General features: G+C 41.5%; 1 protein-coding gene across 1 annotated transcript in view; it reads right to left on the bottom strand.

Moving 5' to 3' along the window:
* USH2A (usherin) overlaps positions 1–18,723 on the bottom strand; it is a 766,975-nt gene that overhangs the window by 344,774 nt on the left and 403,478 nt on the right. The gene's annotated exons all lie outside the window — the stretch shown is intronic.

Genomic DNA, 18,723 nt, shown 5'->3' with positions numbered 1-18,723 from the left:
AAAGTTTGCAGGACAGGTTTCAGTACAGCACTAGATTTCAGCAGCCCTTGACAGGGAGGTATAGAAATGCCTACTCACCGCCTCCCCAATTCATTTTGCAGCAGCTACAGAATCCAAGTGTCTCCTCCAGCTTTATGACAGGATTAGCTGGTTGCTATATAGGCCCACTGCAGCATTTCAGAAAGGTATTCCTAATTGTCCTTGTCAATGAATTTGGCTAAATAAATACTAATTATCAGAAGTGACTCACTCAGTGGGATGGAACTGCAATTCTAGCTTCCTGGCGGTAGGGTTGCTGTCACAGACTGGGAGAAAGGAGGAGAGGAGAGGAGAGGCGGTGGAGAGGTTGGTGCTCCCATCAGTTTTCCTTACTGAGCCAACTTCCCTGACATTTCGCCCCTCGTAGTAAGCAGCAGAAAGCTAGCACTGCAGCTCCACCCTACTGCATGAGTTGCTTCTGCTAATTATGTGTTACAACTGGTGAGTACAGTGGAGAGAAGCTTAAAATAAAATGGCAATAATCACCCTACAAAATGATGAGGGCAAGCTTACTCAAACTAACTTTTCAACCTCTTATTGGCTTGTTAGGACTCGTCACAGTAATCTTGATTCAGTGACACACAAGCTTACCTGGTTGGAGGAGAGGGTTCCTCAGCACACCTGGATATTTGCAGGTGAGCAAAGACAAAGTACAATGCATGGGCCATTCTGAGGGTTTGAGTTATGCAAGAGAAACAAGAGGAGAGTTTGCTTCCAATTTGTGGTGACATAAGTTGTGCCTGCACATCAGGTCTTTAACAAACCTATGTCTTAGTTTAACTCTGTACCTTTGTCTTGTGTCTTTATTCCAGAGTAATGACAAATTAGGACTTTAAATGTTATAATACTTCTTGCTAGACTTTGTACTGAAGCTGTGATCAGGATACAAGATTTTAAAAAAATAGCTTGGCAAATGATCCAAAGTATCCTGCTTGGTCTTCAGTTCAGTTTTACAGTTTTGTAATGATCACATACATGTGAGCAACAACAAAACGTGGTTCTGATTGTAGCTTTCTCAGTGCCAAATCTCAGTTGCTGCCCTGGGCTCCTGCTGGGAGGGAGAGCAGGATATAAATCAAATAATAAATAAATAAAATAAATAATATTTCAGCAACAAGGATAAGATGTCAGCTTAGGATATACAGTAGATAAATGCCAAAGTTAAGGATGCTGTTTACACAGTATACAAACTTGTATTCTGTTCCAGATGGTTCAAAATACTTGTGCCTAACCAATGCAAGTACATTAGTACATGAATACACCTAGGTATTCAGCACCCTGGATACGGGCCAAAATCTCTTTCATGCCTCAGGTTTCCTACCCTTTCTTTTCTTTACTCAGTGTGTGTGTGTGTGTATCCCTACCTCAGGTTTCGCTAAAGTATTGACTCCACTTCATGTTATATCTATTCAGTGGACTGGGTAATCTCCCACATTCTTAGGTTAACATTCTCATGAAAATATTATAAATATTCAGACACAGAGACATCTGTCTTTGCATGTGAAGTTTCACTTGTAAAATCCTTACATCTTTAATATCTATATATTCTATAGATCATGTTTCACAAAATGGTAACAAAAATTAGATAGTCAAAACTGTGAGTGCAATGCATGCTAATTCTCAATGGAAGTGAGGCAATAATACAGTGTTAACATTAACAAACTTGGGTGCTTAAACATACAAAACAATTGGCTTTGTAGTCCATATATTATTATTATTGTTGTTATTGTTGTTGCTGTATTGTTGTTGTTATTTGCCCACTCTTCACCAATAGGTTCCAGGTGAGTTACAAAATCTGAAATGCAGAATTAAAACACATTTCAATCACAAGAATAGGGTGGATTCTAAAAACATACATCTCAGGAGCCGAAGACCAGGGTCAAGAGGTATGTCTTTAGCATTCACTGTATAGCGAAGGTGCCAGACACATCACTGTAGGGAGGGAATTTCACAATTTAGACACTGCCACAGAGAAAGCTCTCTCCTGGGCCACTATCCCTTAAACTTCTGAGGGTGGCAGATCTTAACACCCAAGAGGGTCTGTAGGGAAGGAGATGGTCTCTGAGATATTTGGGGCTTTAAGCACTAATGTGAGCACCTTGAATTGTGCCTGGAAATGAACTGGTAACTAATGCAACTGTTTTAGAACAGGGGTTATATGAGTTCTAAAAGGAACCACAGCCAGTAATCTGACTGTTGCATTTTGGACCAGTTGAAGTTTCCAGATCATTTCCAAGAGCAGCCCCATGTAGACCACATTGCAATAATCTACTCTGGAAATTACCAGAAAATGGAGTACTGTTGCCAAGTCATTTCTGTCTAAAAGGGGCCATAACTGGCAAACCAGCTGGAGCTGGAAACAAGCATTCTTCGCCACCAAGGCCAACTGAGGCTCCAGTGACAATGCTGGATCAAGGAATACTCCCAAGCTACGAACCTGCACCTGCCAAAGGAGTACAACCTCATCCAGAACAAGCCATCTTCCCATCTCTTGGACTCAAGAACTTGGAACACATAACATTGGTCCAGAAGTTGCAGCTGGTGCAAAATGCGGTGTCGAGACTGCTCACTGGGGCAGAGTATCGCCAACATGTCACCCCACTGCTGAAAGAATTGCAATGGCTACCCATTTGCTACCGGGCCAAGTTCAAGGTTCTAGTTTTGGTATACAAAGCCCTATACAGCTCGGGACCAGAATATCTGAAAGACTGTTTTATCCCTTATATACACAGTTGATCACTGCATTTTGCAGGTGAGGCCCTCCTGCAGGTACCATCTTATCAGGAGGTCCATTTTGCACAACATAGGAAACAGACCTTTAGTGTGGCAGCACCTACCCTGTGGAATTCCCTCCCCTTAAATATCAGGCAGGCACCATCTCTGCTATCTTTTCAGCACCTTTTGAAGACTTTCCTCTTTCAACAAGCCTTTTAAGTTGAGACCTACCCGTCTTCATCTGTGTTGGAATTGCTTTTTAATATGTTCTTAAACCTTCTTTTTAAAAATGTTGTTAATCTTAGAAGATGTGTTGAAAGCTTTCTTTTAAAGAAACATTTTCAAAGATGTTTTGTTTTTATGATGTTTTAAAGTTTTTAGTGCTTGTGTTTGCCTCCCTGGGCTCCTGCTGGGAGGAAGGGCAGGATATAAATGAAACAATAAATAAGTAAATAAATAAATAAATGACACTCCTGTCTTTTCAGGATTCAGCTTCAGTTTGTTGTCCCACAACCAGCCCATCACTGCATCCAGACACTTGTCTAGCACCTCAACTGTCTCTACTGATTCAGATGGCACAGAGAGGTAGAGCTGAGTGTCATCCATATATTGGTGACACTTCACTCCAAAACTCCTGATGATTGCTCCCAATGGCTTCAAATATATGTTAAATATAATGGGGGACAAAATGGAACCTTGCGGGACACCACAGGAAAGCCCTCATGGTGTCATACAAAAGTCTCCCTTAACTACTTTCTGGAAATGTCCCTGGAGGTAGGAGCAGAATCACTGAAGTACAGAGCCCCCAACCTCCACCTCCATGAGCTGCTCCAGGAGTCAATGGTGTTCAAAACTGCTGAGAGGTCAAAACGAACAAGCAGGATTGTACTCTCCCCATATCTCTCTCGACAAATGTCATTGACCAGGGTGACCAAGGCAGTTTCAATGCCATGATGAGGCCTAAAGCCAGACTGAAATGGATCCAGATATTCAGACTCCTCCAAGCATGCCTGTACCACCACCACCTTCTCAAGCACCTTGCCCCAAAAAAGGATGTTTGCCACTGGGAGATAGTAATTTAACACTTCTGGGTCCAAGGAGGACTTCTTAAGGAGGGGGCGCCTCACCACCTCTGTCATGGGAATGGTAATCTACCCTCCTCCATGGAAGAATTAATCACTCCCTGGACCCACCCAGTCAACCCTCATGGCTAGATCTAAGAAGCCAAGATGGGAAAAGGTCAAGGGGGCAGGTGGTTGGCCACACTTCTTCAAGCAGCTTGTCCATATCCAAAACTGCAATAATTGAAACTGATCCAGTACAGATGGGACAGTGCTCTGGACACCTCTAGCAGACTTGCTCTAACCGTGGCATCCAATTTAGTCTGAATCTGAGCAATGTTGTCCCTAATGTGCCTCCCAAGGTTGTTGCAGTTGCACTGCATTTGCATTTACATGTCTGGTTTTTTTTAAAGCCGCCCTAAGTACCCTATTATAGGGTAAAAGGGCGAGATGGAAATATTTTAAATAAATAAATAATAAATAAATAAAAAAATTGCATTTGGTTTGCGAGGGTGTCAGAGCAAAGTTCCCTTGGTCTGATGACAAGAGTTGATTGACCACTTTGAAGAACTCTACCGAGGGGCTCCTTGTGAATACAGTGGTAGCAGAGAAGTCGTAGTTTTCTTCAGTGCCACCACTGCCACATGATAGGTATGATAATATTTTTTTTTACAATAATTTTTATTCAAATTTTCATAAAACATAGAAAACAAAATCATAAAACATTCAAAGACAAAAAACAAAACAAAACAAAAATGATTAAACAATAAAATAAAATAAAATAAAATGTTGACTTCCCATTTGTCACATATCAAATCAGTTATAGGTCTACAATATATAACAATCCTGTCTCTTAAATCATATTATAAAATCACTTTCCTCCAGTAGTTATCTTAATTAATCATCAAATCTCATAAACATTACTTTATTCTTTCCACAAAAAGTCAAAGAGAGGTTTCAATTCTTTAAGAAATATATCTATCAATTTTTCTCCAAATAAACATGTCAATTAATCCATCTCGTTAATAATTATAATAATCTTATTGTCATAACCATAGTCCAAATAAACATTTCGATTAATCCATCTCATCAGAATCTGTTAGGTCCAATAATTTCAATAGCCATTATTCCATTATCCCTATTAGTTCCATCTTCCATCTTCAATAGTCCTGTTAAGTCCAGTAATTTCAGTGTCCAATCTTCCATTATCAGTATTCCATAATAATCTTGCTGTTGTAGCCATAGTCATATAATAAGAGTCTGATGGGAATTTCCTCTATCCCAAATATTTTCTTGCCATCCATTCTGAATAAGTTGCTGAAATACTGTTGTAAAGTCATATCTGTGTTCTTCTTTTTTACAAAATGCACTGGCTCATCTCTTAAGAGTTTTTCCATTGTCACATGGCTGCAGTTAATTCCATAGATTTTCTCTATATCAAGCTCCATCACATCATTCCAGTCCAGAAGATTATCCAAGCCATTGATAACTTTATCTCTAATATCTTCATTAATTTCTTCAGAGATAACGTTAAATTCCAAACAGTAGATTTTATTTCTAAAATCCATAAACTCCAGATCTTTTTCCAATTCCACATTTGTTCCAATCTCCAGGGCTTGTATCTTCCCTTTATTTTTTCTTTTCTCATCTCTGATCTCATTCTCCTCTCTCACAGGGTCCCCTATTTCTTTAAGCTCCTGCGTCATTTTGCTCAGTTCAATTTTCAGCTCCTTACTACCCTGTCGCAGGGTTTGTTTCGTTATCTCAATCTCCTCCATTATTTTCTGAAACATAATTACTTCCAGATTCTCAGCCACTTTCTTGATTGCCATTTTTAAAACCACGAAAACAAAGCAAAACAAAAATAAAGAAGAACCACTTCTTATTTCAGCAACAATTGGGTTAATATTCCAGGCTTGATGACATCACAGTATAAACAGAGCAACCTGCCTTATCTCTCTTGTGCAAGAATGCAAAACAAATTTAGTTCCCAGCATCAAAACAGTTAGTGGCGTCGTGAAGAAGCAGATTCGTCAAAATAAAATAGACCAAAAAAAGAATAGTCCCAGACAATATAATATTCCTCGGAATAGAAATCAGGAATAGAAATCCCTCTTCTGTTTATTATCTTTAGAATGCACTTCCAGGACAGCTTTTTGCGACAGAAACAGAGATAAGCTGTTAATTTCGTGAATAACAGAGAAGAGCTATATCTCACCCAGAAGTTGTCCAAAGCCGATCAATCTGACAAATCTCCTTTTGCTGCAACAATTTAAACCAAGTAAAAAAAATAATAGAAAGAAGGGTGCTTGCCTGTTAGTCCGTTCTCTCTTTGAAGAAAAGATAAACGTATCGCTTAAGCAGATAGAGCTTGTTAGAAAGTCCGTCCGGCATTGTTGGCTGGACCTTATCTCATAAATTAATGAAATCCGGTCCTCCCAACAAAAACAGGCTTTGAGGTTGATCTCTACGTTTCTCCCTGCCCGGGAGAAATTTCATCAGTCAAAAAAAAAAATGTTCTGACTGATTTATATCTGAATAAGCTTCTTTTGAGGCGGGAGCCCGTCCCAAAAGCAGGCACAAGCGAAGTCACCCTTCCCGGAAGTCGATAGGTATGATAATATGACCTCACACATGCTCGGTCAGGTTCAAACTGAGATTTATGTCACCTGAGCTCTAGCTGTCTACCTACCTGTTTCATTGCATGCAGATCACTAGAGTATGATGATTAGGGATGATCAGGGGACTAGAACAAAGCCCTATGAGGAGAGACTGAAAGAACTGGGCATGTTTAGCCTTGAGAAGACTGAGGGGAGATACGATAGCCCTCTTCAAGTACTTGAAAGGTTGCCACACAGAGGAGGGCCAGCATCTTTTCTCGATCATCCCAGAGTGCAGGACACAGAATAATGGGCTCAAGTTGCAGGAAGCCACATTTCAACTGAACATCAGGAAAAACTTTGTAACTGTTAGAGAGGTACAAAAATGGAATCAATTACCTAGGGAGGTGGTGGGCTCTCCAACACTGGAGGCATTCCAGAGGCAGCTGGACAGCCACCTGTTGGGTATGCTTTGATTTGATTCCTGTACTGAGCAGGGGGTTGGATCCGATGGCCTTATAGGCCCTGTCATGAACCTGTAATGGTCATGAGTTATTAAAAAGCTGATGACAATATTTTGGTTCCAGAAAGGGACTCTGGGAGATGGTTATAGTCAGAAAAGACAGGCCTTGCCAATTTGTAAAGTTAAGTTTCATTTTCCCAGCTGAAGACGGTTAGAAGAAGCCTTAACAAGCTGCACCTGTTTATCTTTGCTGATTAGCAAGTGCCTGGCACCCAAGGTCATCCTTGGCCTATGCAGTTGGAAAACATCGTTGGGAGGGGGGCCTGAAGGCGCGAAAATGTGAGAAACATCGAGAAGAAAGTTACATCAGTCAATTCCTGATTGGTCAATTAATCTTGGACCGTTAGGATCTTTTTCCCTTAAGTATAGGGCTAGGGACTCACAGCTTTTGTTCTCTGTTCTCTGCCTATGCTGACTGGCACCAGAGTTCCAAACCTTTTCTGCCTTATGGTTCCTGGGGTTGCTTATGGGAAGGCAACCTATGTCTGGTTCCATTGCTTTATGTTGAACATCCATCTCTCTTAGGAGAGGTGCCACGCAACCAACTACCTCGTATGTAAGTAGTTAGGTGAGCTAGTTTATTATTTTCCTGTTGTGTGTATGAATTCTCTTGTAAGAACCTAAACCCCTGTTGGGTGAATGGTCTTAAAGGATTACTTGCTGCTATATGATATGTGCACTTATATATTTTTTAATAAAGCTACTTCTATTTAACCTGGTGTGTTCATTTGAGAGAAGGGGTGGTTCTAAATTCAGTGTTTTGACCCAACCTCAGTCACTCACTACCAAAGAGGGTTAAGAAGTTAAAAGCTTGGATTTTAAGTGTTAAACCAGAGGTGCCTGGCAAGGAGTGTAACTGTGACTCTTGCCTTTTAGGACCTTGGTTTTATATACCTTCTGGGCTCAGAGATCCCCTGGCTCTGAGTGGACCAGTATACAGGGGTGGTGGCAGCCTACCTTCTACCTTGCAGGGTTGTTGTGAGCGTACACAGCCTTGGCAAGGGTGAAGTAATAGCTTTTCGGTTCCAGTCTCATTTCCCTAAGGGTGGGGGTCTGAGCCTGATGCATGTTCCCGGGACCCTGAGGGTCGGGCGGGCATGACATGGTGGCAGCGGTGGGATCGAAGCCATTCCTGCTCTTAAGTGAACACGCTGTGTGAGATAAGTGCATTGCAGCAAGTTGTAAATTTTAAAGAGACTTCTGACACAACTGTTTGTTATTTTGGGTAGTAAGGTTAGTGCAGAATGTCGCAAAAGATAAAAACTAGATCTCAAAAGAATGGAGCCGAGGATGTGCTCCTGGCAGACACTGCGTTGCCTAGTCAGCTTGCTCAGCTGGAAGAAGGCGCTGCTGCTCTGTCGTTTATACCTCAGCCTTCTGTGGATGACAAGGAGTTCGTGTCTAAGCAAACTGAGGATAGCGAAGATGAGGAGGAATCAGATTTGGATGAGGAAGAGCTGCCTAGGAGCATGCAGCGCTACCTGGCTAAGCAAATGAAGCTGTTGTCCCTGCAGTTCAAGGCTATGGAGGAAGATCGCCGGAGTAGGGAAAGCTTTGCTCGTGAGATGCAACAACTGCGAGGAGGAAGACCAGACCTCCATAAAAAATCCTTTCCGACCTTTCGTGAGACAGATGACATCTTTACCTTCTTCCAAGTTTTTGCTCACTCTTGTAGAGATCAAGGTGTGCCTAAAAAGTACTGGATGAGTGCTTTACGCATTAATGCTGAAGGCGAGTTGAGAGAATTGTTGAACTCTTTGCCACTGGAGTATGCAGATGATTTTGACTACTTTTATGCTTTGGCCAAGTCTCACTTTGCGTTAACAGCAGAGGATTGTTTTCGGCATTTAGAAACAGACCAGAAGAAGTCTCGGGAAAGCTTCTCAGCCTTTGCTGCACGGATGGGCAGAAATGTGGAACGTTGGGCTGACACGGCCGAGGCTGTAACCCGAGAGGAGGTTTTAGATCTGTTTGCAAAAGAACTGTTTTACAGACGCCTCCCTCGAGATTTGATGGCTCTGGTCAGAGACCAGCAGCCCCGTTCTCTGACTGAAGCAGGCATGCTAGCAGATCGTATGTTTAAAAACAGAGCTGGAGAAAAGTATACTTTGTTTCGGAGACCGGAGTACGTTCCTGTGAAACCGCCGAGGCGAGAGACCGCAGGTATGCAGAAACCAGGGCAACCGGCGAAGGAAGAGAAAGGGGGCCCTGCTGGCTACTTCAAAGTGCCTTCCGCCCGGCCCGAGGCTGCATTGCAAGAGAAGCCCCGTGGAGAAATAATTTGTTTTAAATGTGGGCAAATTGGTCATAAGGCTAATTCCTGTTCTAAAACCTTGTCTAAGCCCAATCCTGCTGGAAGGAAGAACCCAAAGGTTGCTCCAGTTGCACGCGTGAGAGACTTAACGTCCCCTGGAGCGGAACCTCCTGAACTTTCTTCATGGTCGTCAGCCGAGGAGAATGAAGGAGCAGAATCGGATTTTGTATTTTCTGCCCCAAATTCACAAGACCGTCCTGAGACCCCTCGTGGACCAGTTGTTAAAGCCCTGTCGGTGAGTGTTGTACAAAATGTATCCGGGGGCCAAGAGGGAGAAGAAAAGGATGGTTTGCTGCAAGGGAGGGACTGTCCAGAACCTCTTTCATCGGAATGCAAGGAATGGGTTCAAACGCAGTTTTCAGAACCCATATATGTTAACTGTATTCAGTTCATGGGACGGGTAGATTCGGGCGCAGAGCTCTCCAGTGTTGCTGAACACTTGGTGAAGCCAGAGCAATATGTCCCTGACTTACAAGTGACTGTCACGGCGTATGGACCCAGGGCCGTGCAAGCTCGTGTGGCCGAGCTAGTGCTTTCATACAAGAATTGGACTGGGCGCCATAGAGTTCTAGTTCATTCAACCAACAGTTTGTGGGACGTTTTGATAGGAACAGACCTGCTCTTCCTGCACCATAAAGAGACTGAACGTAGGGCGGAGAGGGATGCTCTTGCTAAGTCTCAAGTTTTGTTAGACACCTGGAAAGGTAGTGGGAGAGAAGCCAAGGCTTTAAAGGAACGGGCTGTGTGCTTGCCTAAGCCACAGAAAGAAAGTTCGCTTTTGCAGCCCAGGGGAGGGGGGCTGATGGAATGTAAAGTGCCGCCTGTTGGCTCTCAAGGAACTAAGACAGTTCTAAAAAGGAAGGACAGCCTTCAAGGTTGTAAAAGCAAAACAGAAGTTAACCCGGCTGTTTTATTACCAGCGGAGGAATCTGAGCCTCCTAATAGACATTTAATTATGGCCTGTACCAAGGCGTGTGAATTTGCAGAGGATTCTTTGGATTTGGTTACAGAGAGCCAGCAAGCAGGGGGGATAACCGAAATTACCCTGCCCGAAGGTTTGACTCAGGAGCAACGAAGGCAATTAGTTCAAATCCTGATGGACTTTAAACCTATGTTTTCCAGTAAGCCTGGAAGAACTGACTTGGCTATTCATTCCATTAACACCGGGGATCATCCCCCTATGCAAGCTTCTCCGTACCGAGTTATAGGACGGAATGCAGAGGTGGTAGAGAGGGAAATTCAAGCTATGCTGGAAATGGGAGTTATTGAACCCTCTACCAGTCCCTGGTCCTCCCCTATTGTGCTAGTGGCTAAACGGGAAGCTAATGAAGTGCGTTTCTGTGTGGATTACAGGAAGCTGAACCAGATTTCCCAAGTGGATCCGTATCCTTTGCCTAGGATGGACCATTTAATAGAAAGGCTGGGAGCAGCAAAATACATCACTACACTGGATTTAACTAAGGGATATTGGCAAGTGCCTCTAGATGGGGACGCTGCTGTGAAATCTGCTTTTGTCACGCATATGGGCTTGTTCCAGTTCAAGGTTCTCCCATTCGGACTTCGAAATGCTCCAGCCACGTTCATGAGGCTTATTAATTCTGTGATTAATGGCCTAGGTGAATTTTCTTGTGCGTATCTGGACGATCTGGCCATCTTTAGCCCTGACTGGAAGTCGCATTTGAATCATTTGAGAATTGTTTTACAGCGACTGCAGGCCGCTGGACTAACCATCAAAGCGCAGAAATGTCAATTTGGTCTGGGGGAAGTTGTGTATTTGGGCCACAGGGTGGGGCAGGATTGTGTCAAACCCCTAGAGGCTAAGATCGAAGCTATTCAAAATTGGCCTGTCCCTAAGACCAAGAAACAGGTTCAATCCTTTTTGGGGTTAGCCGGCTATTACAGAAAATTTGCCCCACATTTTAGCAGTGTTGCTACCCCTCTAACTGAACTGTGCAAAAAGACTATGCCAATGCGTGTCATTTGGACTGATAAATGTCAAAGTGCTTTTGATGCTTTAAAGACGATGTTGGTAAACTATCCTGTTTTGAAAGCTCCTGATTTTTCAAGCCCTTTTGTAGTTCAGACGGATGCCTCTAACTTTGGGCTTGGAGCTGCTTTGCTACAGGAAGATGCTGCTGGAGAATTGCACCCTATTGCATACATTAGTAAGAAATTGCTTCCAAGAGAGCGCAATTTGGCTACCATTGAAAAGGAGTGTCTTGCTTTGGTTTGGGCTCTTGATAAGTTACGCCCGTACCTATGGGGACGTCATTTTCAATTGCAGACAGACCATTCTCCTTTGTGTTGGTTGAACAGGATGAAAAACTCCAACCAAAAATTGTTACGTTGGAGTCTGGCCCTCCAAGATTTTGATTTTACAATCCAGTTCATAAAGGGGCGGGATAATATAGTAGCTGATGCTCTATCTCGCCTATCTGTTCCAGTTGATTGATATTTGATTCATGCCTATTTCACTGACTGATTTCCCGGCTCTGATGACCTCTGGACCGTTTTTAGACCTTGTTTTACTCTTTTATGCTTTTAACATGTTTTATGGACTTTTTAAAGATTTTACGGCTTATGACCTTTTTTGAACCCGGACCAGTTTTGGATCACCCCATTTTTTATTCTATTTTTTTTATTTTATTTTTTATAATAAAGTTTTCTTTTTTGGGGGGGGGGTGTTTTAGGGGTCCCTTATTTCTTTTTTTTTCTTCCTTTACTGTTTGTTATATTGTAACTTTGAACCTAATTAGAAGGCATAAGACAAGAAGTAGCTCACTTGCTTAAAATGTATTAAATTGTTTTTTTTTCTTTCTTTTCTTTTTATATGCTGTATTGTAATGTGATGGAATTTTTTTTGATTGTTCCCTTAACCCTGGTTGCTGTGGCGATGACGCAGAACTATTTAGAGTTCTGACATCATCTTCCCAAAAAGGGGCGTGTCATGAACCTGTAATGGTCATGAGTTATTAAAAAGCTGATGACAATATTTTGGTTCCAGAAAGGGACTCTGGGAGATGGTTATAGTCAGAAAAGACAGGCCTTGCCAATTTGTAAAGTTAAGTTTCATTTTCCCAGCTGAAGACGGTTAGAAGAAGCCTTAACAAGCTGCACCTGTTTATCTTTGCTGATTAGCAAGTGCCTGGCACCCAAGGTCATCCTTGGCCTATGCAGTTGGAAAACATCGTTGGGAGGGGGGCCTGAAGGCGCGAAAATGTGAGAAACATCGAGAAGAAAGTTACATCAGTCAATTCCTGATTGGTCAATTAATCTTGGACCGTTAGGATCTTTTTCCCTTAAGTATAGGGCTAGGGACTCACAGCTTTTGTTCTCTGTTCTCTGCCTATGCTGACTGGCACCAGAGTTCCAAACCTTTTCTGCCTTATGGTTCCTGGGGTTGCTTATGGGAAGGCAACCTATGTCTGGTTCCATTGCTTTATGTTGAACATCCATCTCTCTTAGGAGAGGTGCCACGCAACCAACTACCTCGTATGTAAGTAGTTAGGTGAGCTAGTTTATTATTTTCCTGTTGTGTGTATGAATTCTCTTGTAAGAACCTAAACCCCTGTTGGGTGAATGGTCTTAAAGGATTACTTGCTGCTATATGATATGTGCACTTATATATTTTTTAATAAAGCTACTTCTATTTAACCTGGTGTGTTCATTTGAGAGAAGGGGTGGTTCTAAATTCAGTGTTTTGACCCAACCTCAGTCACTCACTACCAAAGAGGGTTAAGAAGTTAAAAGCTTGGATTTTAAGTGTTAAACCAGAGGCGCCTGGCAAGGAGTGTAACTGTGACTCTTGCCTTTTAGGACCTTGGTTTTATATACCTTCTGGGCTCAGAGATCCCCTGGCTCTGAGTGGACCAGTATACAGGGGTGGTGGCAGCCTACCTTCTACCTTGCAGGGTTGTTGTGAGCGTACACAGCCTTGGCAAGGGTGAAGTAATAGCTTTTCGGTTCCAGTCTCATTTCCCTAAGGGTGGGGGTCTGAGCCTGATGCATGTTCCCGGGACCCTGAGGGTCGGGCGGGCATGACAGGCCCCTTCCAACTCTATGATTCTATGATTCTATCAAGGTGACCTATGTACTCCACAATGATGGTGAGGGCACTCAGGAGCAATTGTGTCAATGGCTGTATGCATCTCACCACTCCACAGTATGATGAGCTGGATATCAGCTGGAAAATCTAGAGTATTCATTAATCCCTTGGATTCCATAAATCTCTGAAGGCAGACCATCTCAATAGGTCCCCCACCTCTGAAGCATGAGGTAGCTGCATTCAACCCAAACCTCACAATGGAATGATCCATCCATGACAACAGGCTCACAACAAGCCCCCCAGTCAATTCATTCTCTGGCAAAAAACAGGTCAAGTGTATGTCCAGCTACATGTGTCAGACCAGTGATGTACTGAGACAGTCCCATGGTTATCACAGAGGCCATAAGTCCCGAGCTGTCCCATTTGAGGGAGCCTTAGCATGGATATTGAAGTACCCCAACACTACCATGCAGGGGTTTTCCAACACAACATGTGAGACTGTAGTTTCAAGGACATCAAAGTTTACAGATTTTTTGTGAGAAAGTTGGGTTTGGATACTTGGCCTACTTAATGCTGACCACTGTAATGTTCCTGATTTGTAATGTAAATATGGTAAGTGCTGATATAATATAAGACATATGGTAAGTGGAGTGAGTGAGGAGGGGGAGTACATGGGCTGTAGAATGCTGGATGATTGGCTGAGCGTTTGAATGGCTGGAAGTATAAATGGAAGGATGACAGTTGAATCGTGGTGGTGGTGTTTTGGTGGTGTGTTGTTGGTGTGTTGGAGAGGTTGGTGTGAAGAGTATAAGGTGGCTGTTGAGAGAGTGAAATAGGAGTTCTGAGGCAATTATTAAGAAGTAAAGTACATAAGAGAACATATATGAAACCATACGCTTGTCAACAAAGTCTTAAGTAATCTTGTTATTTCTAATGCTTAATAAATATTTCTTGGTTTACTAAAAGCCTGATTCTTCAGCTGAGATACACAGACCAGGGGGGATGGCAGAGTAATCAAGGCTGAAAAGTAATTGTATCAAATGGTGGCAGCGGCAGAGGAAAAGATATTGTATCCAGTACCACAGAGAAACTCAGGGCTGTAAGCTTCAGTGCAAGAGGCTGCAGGGGGGTTTGGGAATTACCTGTACTCATAGACACAAGGTATTGAGATAGCCAGGCAGAGACTAAGGCACAGTCTATAGGCTATAAGGGATACAGAGTGTTGGGTAGAGTGGCCTAGCAGGGGGATCTTTTGAGATCTGTGCTAGTGCGGTGAAAGGTAAAAATAAACCTGACGTTCCTGACTGGGGGTGACCAGAAGTGGGCTGCACATCATAAGGTGGGCCTGACAGTGATAAGACATCACTAGTGGTCACAGGTGGGGAAAGACGTCACAACCACATAGGCACAGAATTTTATTTACCCTCCTAAGCCAATGAAGAACTTCTGGAAGAAACAGCACTCAATGCACAGCCAAACATTGCAAGCTAACTAAATTCATACACCAAACTAAGTAATTAAAATTTTCAGCAATAGCACCTGTCCCTACCTTTACAGCAGGGATGGAGAACATGTGGTCCCCCAAATGTCTCTAGAATATAACTCATGTCATCCCTGACTACTGGCCATGCTTGCTGGGGCTTATAGGAACTAGAATCCAACAACATCTGGCAGACCACAGGTTTCCCACTTCTGTTTTACAATATCTAATTCCACAGGCTTGTGATGAATGTAAACCTACTGCTAATGGCTATACTGACATATTTGCATTTGTGCAGGTTCAGATTTTTTTTCTCCTGTGGTAGTAACCTGCTGGACAATTGCAGAATAAAAGAAGTGGAATGACATATTTTCCACATATTTTTCCAGCGGCACTCTAGAATTGACTGAGCATCTATATATCTAGCCATTTCAAAAGTCAAAAGGTATTATGAAATGTTGTTGTGAAACTTGAAGAGATGGTAAAAATATAGTTGCTGAGGGACCACACAGAAAAACCCAACATTCCTCTTTCCCTTCACCCAGTTCTGGATGCTGGTTTTTGCTATTAACATCATACAATTGATTTGCAGCACAATATATCACTGTTTCTACCTCTTAAAAAAGAAACATGCTTCCCTGCATGTGCAATTGAGACATCTCAAGCATTCCAAATTGTATACATGTTACTTATGTATCTTGAAAGGGTATACATAAAAATGAAGCTACATGGTGTAGTTCTCTGTAAAATGTTCAGCCACTCCTGATTTTTCTATTCAAGATCTGAAGTTTGTATCTTCGTTTAGTTTTCCAAACTAACCACTAGATGGGATGCTGACCAGAACTGGAGATGCAATTGTTTTGATGCTAACATATCTTCATTCCAACCAAGTTCTATCCCTAATTTAAACATTTTTATTGCTGTCCTTTTAACAGGCAGTGCAGCTAAGGATTAAATGCAGTTGCTCATTATGTCATGGAAATATCCAATTAAACCATTAGACAATTCAATAAGCTCTGTGTAAATCTACAGAGCAGATGATGTCTTAAATAAGTTTGATGAATTAATGTTTAATTTCTTTCTTACATTTTTTCCGAAACATCCTGAATAAATGTCAGTATGGATACTTAGAAAATTTGAGGGAAATAATATTTAAATGATCTCTATTTATTTAGCATGGCAAAGCAAAGTTTCAGTAACAGTGAACAAATGAAATGAAATTTCCTGTGTTCCATTTTTTCCCCTTCTCCCCACAGACCTGAAGCAACAGAGTAACCTCTTTAAGTCAAAACTTGTAATTGCTTCCAATTTGCCTGTTTTGCTTTTGGCAATTAACAAACTGAAATGTTATTTTGAAAGAGTCCATCTCATTTATAAGGCAAAGTTTCCTCCCTCCACTAAAATATGCAGGCACTCTGTTCTTTATTACCAGCAGGAGATAAATGACTGGTTTTCGTTGCTGAAGAATATATAATGGTTAAAAAGTCACTTTTTTCCTCCAGCTCTACATAAATCACAGAACTAGTCAATATTTAATAATGCTTGCCTTGGTCTGGAGTCCCTTGATCACCCCTGTCATGTGTAATAGCTCCCTCTCCGATATCTTTGACATAAAAGCCCAGCTTTACTGCAATACTAACATGTAGAGGGTCATTACGGATCGACATTTACCTTAATCTGTGACTGCCAACCATGAACCGATAAATTCCAGCAGATTCCACTGGGAGAAATCAGTAAACTTCTCAGTGGAAAGAACTGAAGGAAAATTCTGCCGAGAACAGAATACATTTTCTACAAGGGCTGCTCTGCAAATGGGTTCTGACTTTTGAAAGTTCTCTTGCTGTGTAGCTTTGCAACATTTAATACAGTTTTGATGCTTTGAGAGATGGGATGACAAGCAGGGATGACATGACTTAGAAGGCAAGCAGAATTTTTTCTCTGCAAAAAAACAATGCAAGATTAAACACAAGGGGGAATATGGCTTTTGCATTATTCACCCTGCTGCCTTGGCGGAAATGGCTGTGCTGTCATGGGTCCAACCAAAATGTTGCTTCTTTTTCCCCAAATCAATCATCACTCCTTCACCTCATAATCTTACAAGTGTTTCACAGCAGAACACATTGAAGGCTTCACTTTATATAAAAAAAGAGAGACAGGACCCAAGCTTTTATAAAATGGTGGTGGGGGTCAGCTGAGACTCCCTACCACACATTAAACCCATCAGTAAATAACCCAAACCACAATAATTGTTTGAAGGAGCAATAACAGCTATATGTAACAAAGTGGCGATGTAACTACATCCATTTCATCAGCTATTTATTGATAATACAAGAAGAAGAAATGGTTTTTTCTTTGCTTATTTTAAAAATCCAACTAATTCTATCTGAAATTTATCCTGAGGTGTTCATGACACACACATATATACAGAGCTTGGAAAAGTTACTTTTTTGAACTACAATTCCCATCAGCCCAATCCAGTGGCCATGCTGGCTGGGGCTGATGGGAGTTGTAGTTTTAAAAAGTAACTTTTCCAAGCTCTGCATATATATATATATATATATATATAAATCCTGTCTATAACCTGGGGTTAGGAGGCAACTATTTAAAAAGTTTAATTTTAAAAATCCAAAAACTTTCTCACAGAAACTTACATAAAATTGCTGGCAACATTTTGCTATAAAATGATTGTTCTCCATACAATTTGCACATTAAATGTTAACTATAAACAAGAGAATATATATTTTGTCACTCTTCACTCTACCTGCTACTCCCTCTGATTTTTACTCATAAATGTACATAAGACTAAAGCATCAAATATCCTTGAAATCATATTCTGCATGAAGAGGTTAAAACTGGATGAACTCACACTTCCTTGCACTTCCCCATGTATTAATTTATATATGTACAAGATAGCTGTAAAAGGTCTGCCGCTGAGGCCTGTTTAAAACACAAGAAAGGAATAATGGAATCACAAGCCAAAACAATCCCGTGAATGAGGAATTGCAACAGATTTCAGTTTCTAAGTGAAATTGTTTTCTAAATTATGGTCCAAAGTGATTTGGCAAACATTAGAATTAATAATAACTCAATAACGAAAAGGATTTGTATGAGTTGTCAGTTTCTGGAACTTTATATGACTTTTGGAAAGTATTTTAATTTGTCTGTCTGTTACAGAGGTGAAAGTGAATCATTCACAGGTGATTCACAACCCAATTTTAGGATTTAGCCAAATTAGCTTGTTTGAAACACTCAAATCTAAAACATTTGTGCTTGTGCATTTGTCTGTAATAGTGCTTCGTGTGCTGACTTTTAGTTGTAGCAACTAACTTTAATGTTGTACTCATCCAGGAGATAGTAAGTTCCATCCTAAACCCGTCTTTTCTGGTGCAAATATATAAAGCAAGGGGCATTTACTGGAAATTACTGGAAATTTACTGCTGGCAGGACACGTGGCAGGATCAGGTATGAGCATATGTCTTTGATAAGGTAAGATTCAAGTAAGGAGGTTAGGGAGGGTCAAGAGGCAGGCACAAGAATACTGAGAGTGAAGGTCAAAGCAAAACTGGAAAGAAACATGACCAACAATAGGACAGCTGGGGCTTCTTGCTTTGATAAAAGGACAGGATGACTGTTACAGAGTTATGATATTATTTAGCTGGTTGGGTATAGCTGGTGCAATCAAATAATCAGGAAATGAAACCTGCATATCATTTCAACAGTGATTAGCCAAGACTGCTAGATAATTTTCTAAGAAAGGTGACTTCCCTCTAGGTTAGCTGATGAGAGCTTTGTTCCCTCATTGTCCAGGTCAGCGGTGCTAATAGAGCCCACTTCAGCAAAGATCTTGAGTATCTCCATAATGGTCCCTCCATCATAATCAAAATTTTAATTTTGACTTAAAAGCAGCTAGGAGTGGCTTGGTGGTTCAAATTTGGTTGGAGTTGCA

The sequence above is a fragment of the Rhineura floridana genome, chromosome 4 (genome assembly GCF_030035675.1).
Source record: "Rhineura floridana isolate rRhiFlo1 chromosome 4, rRhiFlo1.hap2, whole genome shotgun sequence".
Classification (NCBI taxonomy): domain Eukaryota; kingdom Metazoa; phylum Chordata; class Lepidosauria; order Squamata; family Rhineuridae; genus Rhineura; species Rhineura floridana.
The sequence above is the reverse complement of the archived record's forward strand: the minus strand, read 5'-3'. Positions and strand labels throughout refer to the sequence as shown.